This window comes from Prionailurus bengalensis, chromosome D4, assembly GCF_016509475.1.
Source record: "Prionailurus bengalensis isolate Pbe53 chromosome D4, Fcat_Pben_1.1_paternal_pri, whole genome shotgun sequence".
Taxonomy (NCBI): domain Eukaryota; kingdom Metazoa; phylum Chordata; class Mammalia; order Carnivora; family Felidae; genus Prionailurus; species Prionailurus bengalensis.
The window spans coordinates 38,190,466-38,200,788 of NC_057359.1; the positions used below are offsets into that span (position 1 = coordinate 38,190,466).

General features: G+C 39.1%; 1 long non-coding RNA gene across 1 annotated transcript; it reads left to right on the forward strand.

Moving 5' to 3' along the window:
• LOC122474728 lies at positions 1 to 2,898 on the forward strand. Its single transcript, XR_006294995.1, has 2 exons — positions 1 to 2,351; positions 2,591 to 2,898. It is a non-coding gene; the product is annotated as an uncharacterized LOC122474728 (long non-coding RNA).
• The last annotated feature ends 7,425 nt before the right edge of the window (positions 2,899 to 10,323 follow it).

A 10,323-nucleotide genomic window follows, 5' to 3' on the forward strand; every position in this document is an offset into this window, starting at 1 on the left:
TCTGCCCCTCCCGTGCTCATTCTCTCTCTCTCTCTCTCTCTCTCTCTCTCAAAAATAATATAAAACATTAATTTTTTTAATATTCTTCTCCCAAATACTCATAAATCTTGTTTCTCCAGTTCTTTTTGGTCTCTAGTCAAATGGCATCCTTTCTGAGAGGACTTCTTACATACACACTAGCACATTCTGTCCTTATCCTGGTTTGTTTTTCTTCATATCATCACTTAATACATAGTTTTGGCATGTACTTTCTGCTTCTCCACACTAGAATATAAGGCCTGTAAGAATAAGAACTGTGTTTTGTTCACTATTTCTCCCAACCACCTAAAAGAGTGTCTGTCACATAGCAGATACCGAATACATATTTTTCTTGATTAAAGCAATTAAAAACATTTGCTGGGTGCCTTCTAGGTGCCAGAACATGATTGTACTAGGTTCTGATGATACAGAAAGGAGGAAGGTATGAATTCTGCTTTCAAGGAACTCATTTTTATAGTATGTTTCTCTGGAAGGAAATGCAATGCCCCACCCTCCGAGACGTCCATGGCCTAATCCCTGGAACCTGTGAACACCTTACATGGGAAAAGGGACATTGCAGATGTAATTAAGTGAAGCATCTTGAGATGGAAAGATGACCCTAGATTATCTGAGTGGACCCCATGTAATTATAAGGGTCCTTATAAGAGTAAGGTGGAAGTGTCAGAGGGAAAAGTATGAGGACATTAAACTTCTGGCTGTGAGAGTAGAAGGGTCATGAGAAAAAAAGTGTGAGAAGCTTCTAGAAGCTGAAAAAGACCAAAGAATAGACATGCCCTTAGAGCCCTGTTGACATCTTGATTTTAGACAAGTAAGACCCATTTTGAATGTCTGATGTCCAGAACTGTAAGATAATAAATTAGGATTTTAAGCCACTAAATTTACAGTAATTTATTACAGCAGCAAATTACTGCAAATCTTGGTAATTGGAAGTGGAATGAAATGTTACTGTAACAAATGCCTAAAAAAGTGGAAGTGGCCTTGGAATTGAGGAAAGGGTAGGAACTGGACCACTCTGGGGAGCATGTTAGAAAAGCCATGCCTGCTTTGAACAGACTGTTAGTAAAAAGATGAATTTTAACGACTCTGCTAATAAAGACTCAGAAGGAAATGAGGAGCATAGGAGAGAAAATCTATATTGTCTTAGAGAATACTTAAATCATCATTAAGCTGACTAATGGTAGTAAGGATAGTAAATGCGCTGCTGGTAAGGGCTCAAAAGGAAATGAAAAACATATTGGAAGTTGGAAGAAAGAGAATTCTTGTTATATGGTGGCAGAAATTTGAGTGGAACTGTGTCCTACAGTTACATGGAAAGCAGAATTTGTAAGTGATGGACTTGGGTTTTTCTGAGGAAATTCTCAGTGTTGAAAATAGGCTTGGTTTCTTCTTGCTTCTTATAATAAACTGCAGGAGGGAAGAGAAGGGGGAAGGGGGAAGAAATAAATAAAAAAGGAACCAGGACTTGATGAAATGGGAAATTCTCAGCTATCCAGATTGCAGAAGACTCTAAAACCGCAAGATTCACTGTCAAGAGCGTTCTGGAAAGATGGCCAAGAGTGTGACTGGACAACCATCTTCTAGTGCCTCAGAAGGGACAAAAGGTCAACATAGTCAGTCACAAAGAGACGTCTTCCTCGAAGAGATTAGGCCTGTGACTCATGGATCCACCTCCACCATTTCAGCGGAAGCCAAAACTAGAGATGAGGTTATCTAAGAAAGGCCCGTGGAAGGGGCTTCTTTTCTAATGGAGTGAATCCTTGTGACCTACATAGGAGACTCATGAAGTTCATGGTAACTTCATGCCAGCAGAAATACTGCCAGTTTGGACTGAAGGCAACAGAGAGGTCCAAATGAAAAAAGGCTGTAGAGTTCCCATAATTCCATAGCCAGAAGACAGGCTGGTAAAACTCTTCAGCTACAAATACATGCTATCTCTGATATTGAAAAAAAGAGGGGGGTGGGGGGTGATTCCAAGGGTGGAGGTGCAACCTCAGCGGAATGAGTCATAAGCCCAAAAGGCAGAGCTGAAAACTACAGAGGGTTATTCTTAGGGCCAATGTTAGCGTCTCAACTGCATTTTTAAATTCCCTAGGACTGGTACCCTTCCTTCCCTTTTCTCCTTTTGTGAACTGAAATGCCTGCTCCGGTTTCCTCTGCCTGTCCCACCACTGCATTTGGGGAACAGATAACTTGTTTCTTGAGTTTCACAGGCTTCAACATGGAGAGGAATTGTGCCTTAGAAGAGATTTTCCCCAGAGCCTCACCCTTACCTGATTTAGATGATTTAGGTAAGGAAATGGGGGACTTTGGAGGTGATGAGATTTATTTTTTTTTAATTTTTTTTAACGTTTATTTATTTTTTTGAGACAGAGAGAGGCAGAGCATGAACAGGGGAGGGTCAGAGAGAGGGAGACACAGAATCTGAAGCAGGCTCCAGGCTCCGAGCTGTCAGCACAGAGCCCGATGCGGGGCTCGAACTCACGGACCGCGAGATCATGACCTGAGCCGAAGTCGGCCGCTTAACCAACTGAGCCACCCAGGCGCCCCAAAGGTGATGAGATTTAAAAGAGAATTTGGACTCAAAGTTGATGCTGTAAGAGTTAAGGCATTTGCAAATGTTGGATGGGCTGAACATAGTTTGCACATAAGATGGACGTGCATTATGGGGGGCCAGAGTCAACTTTGGTACGCAGTGCAATACCCTCTCCCCCAAGAGAGTCATCCTAATCAAAGATCCCTCTTAACCTTTAAACCTATGACTATGTTACCTTTTGTTACCTCAATAATACACTGCCTCTAGCTAAGCCTTTCTCTGCTCTAGTTCTGTGCTTTTTTTTTTTTTTTTTTTACTACCAGAGATAAAAGTAGAAATCTGGACAAGGAGGAGTTCTGGGCTAAAAGATAAGAAAGTGAGTACATTAAGATTTGACCACCTGGCCACATTTTTCACAAATCATGTCTTAAGACAATTTATGTGGCCCAAAACTTTGTAAGTAAACCTGATGTCTACTGTAAATATGCCTGTGCTCCTAACAGCTAAAGTTACACCACTATCAATCTCCACTCTAGGAGGAATCCCTGAAAGTCCTCTCTTCCTGAGAAGCACAAAAACACTTAGGATGAGGGTGAGTTGAATCATATTGCATGGACTGATCAGTTGTATGCACTATAATCTCCTCTCCAGTACACCGAGCAACTGGGAGATCAGCCATCTTGTAAAACTACATATTTTAATTTCCACAAGATTGTAATTGTCACCTGTTTATTTCCCCAATGATTCTTATGGCTCCTTCAGAGTTATCAATCATCGTGAAGTGTTTACCACTTGATGGTCATTTGTTTGAGGAGCCTTTGAGCTTCATATACACTTTCTGTATTGTCAAAATGGATATTTAAAAAGTATTTATACTTATTAGTTTCAATAAAGTGCATTTGTAACCAGTAACAGCGCCTCTTTTTCTCTATGTTTTAAATACCCCGTGAACCACAGGCAAGGAATCCAATATTTTGTAAAATATTTTTAGTCATTAATATTGAAAAGTCGTATTTCTTGCCCATATGGAACATATAATTAAGGAAGAATGAAGATAACTATAATACAGTATGATAGTTGTCAAATAAGAAGCATGGTCAGGGTGCCTGGGTGGCTCACTTGGTTGAGCAACAGGCTCTTGGTTTTGGCTGAGATCATGATCTCACTGTTCATGAGTTCAAGCCCCACATCAGGCTCTGTGCTGACAGTATGGAGCTTGCTTGGAATTCTCTCTCTCTTCCGCTCTCTCTGCCCTTCCCCCTTCTCTCTCTCAAAATAAATAAATAAAACCTTTTTTTTTTAAGAAAAAAAATAAAAAGCATGGTCTAATAGGGAAAGAGGCATCACTGAATTACCGCAAAATCACTGTAGGCGTGCTGACAATACTGACTCCATTCCTGGCCCTCCATCTTGTTTGTGCTCCCTCAAGACTTCTCTTAGGGATGCATGTTTCCAGGCCGCTTGGAGATTAATATCCATACCTTAGAAATGTCCACCAAGGGATGCCCACTAGGATGGAGGGAAGCCTATTTTGGCTTCCCACGAATCTATTAGGGATAACATAATCTTTCTGCTTCCTGACACAGAAGTGGTGCCCCACAAGGTCTAATTATAGGTGAGCTGTCAATTAAGAGCATGCAGACCCTCTGAGGTGCATGTAAACACTTTGATCTCCTGGTAATGCCCTTCTGTGTGTTCCCTTGCTCTAGAAAATCTGTAGACTAAGCTCTGGACTTTGAGGACAACAACCATTCAGTTGCCGTGGATCATCTTCCACCCGATCTGCGCCACCCCCCACCCACCCCCATCAATAAGTTACTAAATAAGACTGAAAATTGCATGGAGTCACCTGCTTTGTCTTCTGGTCTCAACTTGCCTTCTCAGGTTGTGGGATACTTTACTGTCCCCCTCACCTTCTAACAATCAGTAAACTATATATTTGGGAAATGTTAAAAGCATATCTTAGGTTTCTTTTATTAATTATTAAGAGAGATACTTTAATAAAATTATCTCTGCATAAACCTTCCCAAGATTAACTTATGTTCTCGTCCTGGACAATTTTCCAAGAGAACCATTTAAGACAATGCTAGGTGCACCTGGGTGGCTCACCTGGTTAAGCGTCCAACTTCAGCTCAGGTCATGATCTCACTGTTTGTAAGTTTGAGCCCCACCTCAGCCTCTCAGCTGTCAGTACAGAACCTGTTTCAGATCCTCTGTCTTCCTCTCACTGCCCATCTTCCACCCGTGCCCTCTCTCTCTCTCTCTCTCTCTCTCTCTCTCTCTCTCTCTCAAAAATAAATAAACATTTAAAAAAGATAATGCTAATAAATTGATGACTTAGAGTTTGTTAATAGATTCCTTGCTAACATAGCACTTATATGTTACCTATTCCAAAGGATAGAGTTATTGAACACAGCCAACATAAATACAAAAGTGAATGAAAATACCTATTTCCGTGATTAATACCAGATACTGAATACCAGGAGCTGCATTAGATGTAATTGAGAACACTATTCTGCTGGAGGAGTCTGATGACCTTGAATATGGTAGCAAACCCATGCTATCTCAATCCTAGTAAATCTCCACATAAATGACTCAAGTTCATTCAAATAGTAATGGTCAGATTTCAGACATAACTTAAGCTTTACAGACTCCAATTCTTACAGCATGCAGATTATAGCACGAAAATATTTTACTTAACTCAAAGTGGCTTTTCCTGACCTGAGATGAACCAAGAGAAAGTTTGTCAGCATAGTCATACTTACAGCCAACATAGTTTTGCAATGGTCCAATATCGTGCTTTTTGAGTCCAGTTTTGCCAAGAAGAAGAAGGATTTCTCTGGGTAAGTGTGGAAATGCAGTAGGGGCATGATAGAAGGAGAGAGAAGAAAGTAGACAGAATTGGTTTTGCACAACGTTTGACTTCCCTGCCCAGCAGGACATAGTTTCTATTTGGATTTTATTGACTAATGCATCAATCTCACACGATGCCTATGTAATCACTGTTATCATTGCCTAAATGTTTAGGAAAGCATTCCCATTAAACACTAAGCAACACTCTTTCAAATCTCCTCACCTATCATTCTGAATGATCGTTGTGTAGCATGCTTAACCTAAGGCCTGGTCAAGTCAAACCAGAGGCAGTGCTGGGATCATATCACATCTACCTGTATTTATGAGTGCTAGTTAAATTCCAAACATTGCCCGAAGTTGGCATTCTTTCAAGTCATTAACATCATGCACAGGGCCCGTTTGTCCAATGTGGGAGAAAGAATTGTCAGAGCCTGCATTATTTCATTCTTTACTAATGAGGGATCATGTACCGATAAATGCTGCATTCTTGATGATTTTAGATTCTCCTCAGAGTAATTTACTGCAATTATTTTTACATCACCCAAATCCACCTATAAATCAAAGACAGCTCTAGTGGTCCACTCTGCATTTTTCCCTTTCATGCAAAAGAATATATGTGAAAAGTCATAACATCTTTCACTCCTTTTAGTGTTGATGGATTCCAGCTTGTTGTCACTTTGCCTTGTCCTCAAAGCATTATCTTCACATTTTTTACTGAAGATTCTTTGCAAACTTATTAGCAATGACTCTCTTGAGCAATCAGAAAATTTTGTCCACCATAAAAATTGGACTGCACTGGGCCCTAAAAGACCTAATTTTTTTTGAATGCAGAGATTATATGGAGGTGCCTGGGTGTTCAGTCAGTTAAGCATCCGACTTCCGCTCAGGTCATGATCTTGAGGTTCATGAGTTTGAACCCCACGTGGGACTCTGTGCTGACAGCTTGGAGCCTGGAGCCTACTTAGTATTCTTTGTCTCCCTTTCTCTCTTCCCCTCCCCTGCTCTCTCTCTTTCTCTCTCTCTCTCTCTCTCTCTCTCTCTCAAAAATAAATAAACATTAAAAAATTCAGTGATTATATGGTATTAATTTTCCAAGATCTGCTGAAGGACATATAAAATAATCCCTCATCTGCAAATAAAGAAAATGAGACATTCTTGGGCAACTTGTACTATATGGTAGACAACATGGCCAAGTTGTCTTTTTAAATTATGTTTCAGAAAATGACCTGATGCACACTTGGCACAAAGAGTGAGTGGATCAAGGTTTTTGATCCAAAACAAACAAAAATAATGAATTCCATTTAAAATATAAATAATGTAGGGGGTGCTTGGGTACTCCATTAGTAGCAGCTGACTTCAGCTCAGGTCATGATCTCACAGTTCAGGACTTTGAGCCTGCATCAGGCTCTGTGCTGACAGCTCAGATCCTGGAGTCTGCTTTAGATTCTGTGTCTCCCTCTCTCTCTCTGCCCCTCCCCTGCTTGTGCTCTCTCTCTCTCTTTCTCTCTCCCTCTCTCTCAGAAGTAAATAAAATATTTTTAAAATATTTAAAATATTTTACATAAAATATGTATATACATACAGTTATACGTGAGTGTTAGACTGTTGATTTCGGTTCAGGTCATAATCTCATGGTTCATTTGTCCAAGCCCTGTGTCAGGCTCTGTGCTGACAGCATGGAGCTTACTTGGGATTCTCTCTCCTTCTCTCTCCCTCACTTACTCTCTCTCCCTCTCTCTCAAAACAAATAAATAAACTTAAAAAAATGAAATGAAATATAAATAATGTAATGTAAAAAGGAAAAAGACATTTAAGGAGTGAAATGTCATTGTAATTAACCTATAATTAAGGGGTGGTTTAAAGTCCCCTGTCGCAGAATACCTCTGTTCTGCCAATCAGGAGATGCACACACTTGAAATAAGTAACTTTGCTTCTTGGTATCTCAGTTTTCTCATTTGTAAAATGGGCATAATGGAACCTGACTCACAGAATTGTTGGAGAATTAGCTCACATTTGGAAAGTGCTTGATATACTACCTAGTACAGGGAAATGCTTAATAAATAACGTCACTATTATTACAATAAGTAATGAAGTAAGGGAATCTATTTTATATATAAGAAGAAAGAAATGAAGACTGGCCCATCATCTTGCAAATAATTTAGGTATACATAGCATTGAAAGACCAATCCAATAGCAGTTTCTAACCAACTTCTCTATTGACTACCTCCTCCAAAGAGGCTGCGGAGGTTAAATAGATGTACTTGTTGCCACCACCCTTGTAGTTAGTCATGGCTAGGAAACAAAATTTTGGTCAATAAGCTGTAAGTAGAAAGTTGACAGGGGTTTCTGGTAAAGCTTTTGCTGACTCTGAACTGTTTATATAAACCATTCTTGAACTCAGAATATTTTGAGCTTCGTACATCCTCATTTCCTATGGCCATTGTGAAACTCTTGCAAGAAAACGCATTAAAATTACAACTTGTATTTTAGGACCATTAACACACAGTGCCAGAAGTGAATTAAGGAAACTAAACACAGTTGTTTTTCTTCTGTCCGCAGGGTCAACATAATGTAGCTAATAAATCTGGAGATCTTTTAAAAAGGAAAACAAGTGTTTGGCTTTATAGTGGTACATGCTTTAGAGTAACAGTCAAATTTTCAGAATAATGAGAAGGCGCTAAATTCAGATTCGGTCTTCTCAAATTTAGCTTCTGGAAACCAACGAAGGTTCATAAAGAATTCTTCAGATGTCAAGATTTTCTAAAAGCCTTGTTAATTTACTGTCACAAATTTCACTTGGAGCTATGTTTAAAATAATGGGGGGGGGGAAGTATTTATGTAGTATGCCTCTTTCTTCTTTTAGGTCCCTTACAGATATAATACCAGATAAATGATGACTTACTTTGGTAGATTTATTACAGACTGAAAAAAGCAGCCAATATAAATAAGAGTAGAGTTAAAAATGTAACCAAGCCTGACCTACTTTTCCTACTAGGTTTGTGAAATCAGTGAGAAGATAATAGGTGAAAAATGATGGCTGGCGATATCATTTATAGTCCGAGATGCCATTCAACAAAGAGATCATTTTAAGTCAGTAGAAGTTTACCAAGTGATTTATCAAAACTTTATCAAGATTCTACCCTCTTCCAAATTGTTGCCACTTGTAGAACTTTGGAACATTCAAATTCTTGTGGAGTTTCTCTGGCATGATGTTAGGTTAAAAGTATTTGCTAGCGGGACAAATTGCTGTTTCAAAAAATCCATTTGGCTGCCGTTAGAGTGAAAGTCCTTATCACCTTGTTGACTAGAGGCTTCCTCTTGAGTTAATGAGAGTCACAATGCAAATACACCCAAATTCCAAAACACTGACAGGTCTATAAAAATGGCTGAAATCTCATCTAGCGCATTCTAAGATGGCAGACTAATGCAGACACATAAAACCCTAGGTCTCTCAAAGAACTTGCAAAGTTACGCAGGTTGGGCCTGCTGAATGCTATTTTGGAAAAAAATGAAAATATCACCATAAAAAAAAGTCCTTCATTTTTGATTTGAGGTTACTAGGTTTGATGAGTAACATGTATGAACTCAGAGATTTTGAAAGCCTTAAGAATTCACTTTCAAGGTTTTGCTCACAAACTTGGAAAAGAAAAACAAATCATATGGACTTTTCTCCACAAGATTATATATTAAAAATGCTACAGTGAAATCTAAATTATTCATTGCTGGTGTCGTTGTGATTTGGCAACTGGGAATTATTAGGTTTGCTTTAAGTTAAACACTTTACTTTTAAATAAATACTGTGATCCCTTCTTTCTTTAATGAAGCCAATACTTCCATATTCTTGCAGAGGCTTGAGTTCCTAACTATAAAAGTCTACCCAATTTCATATTTCACACAGCTTAATTTTGAACAAATAACTATAAAACATGTTTTACTTAAAACTTCCCTTGTGGGACACCTGGTAGGCTCAGTCAGTGAAGTGTCCGACTCTTGACTTCGGCTCAGGTCATGATCTCACGGTTCATTTCATTGGGCTCCACGCTAACAGCGCAGAGCCTGCTTGGGATTCTCTCTGTCTGTCTCTGTCTCCCTTTCTCTCCCGATCTCTTTGTCCCTTCCCTAATCATGCTCTGTCTCTCAAAGCAAATATAAACTTTAAGAAAAAAACACTTCCCTTTCATCATAGTTATTCTGTAGTTCTGTACTCTAACATACTCCCTTTAAGAGCTTTCTATTGCAAATTGTGTCCTCATTTTATAATTCAAACCGACAGCTTTATCTGCCCAGTATTAGCTTTACAATGTAAGGGCATTCTTTCTTCCCAACAGGAGGAGCAAAAAGACTAAAAAACGTCATAAAGATCTAAGAATAAACCACATGATAAAATCTTCACTGAAGATTTTCTTAACAATAAAACTCAAAAGTAAAGTCAATGATAAAAAATTGCCAAAAGTTACTACAAATCAGGGCCAACAGCCAAGGTCCAGAGGCCAGGGAGCTAAACAGAAAGAGGCCACATTAGAGAGTTAATCAAGATACCAAGCTAAAAGTATGCGACCTTTTGACAAAGGAAACCAGGGAGAGAGGTGTGGGTTCAAATGGGTGAACTCTCACCCACTATCCAAGAGATTAGGCAGTTCTAGAGACCAGCAAAGGCATGGGTCATGAGTGTGTCAAGCTAGATAAATGAGCCACGGAAAGTCAAACAAACCACCTGTTCTCTCCTTGAACATGGATCTGCCTATTTTCAGAATATGCCTTGAGAGTACTCTATTCATGCCTTTGCCTTTTCTTCTTCGTGCTCAAGAATTCCTTTCCTTCTGCACTCTATCCATCCAAATTCATTCATCTTTGTTTATTTTTTTATTTATTTTTATTTTTTCAGTAATGCGTACCCC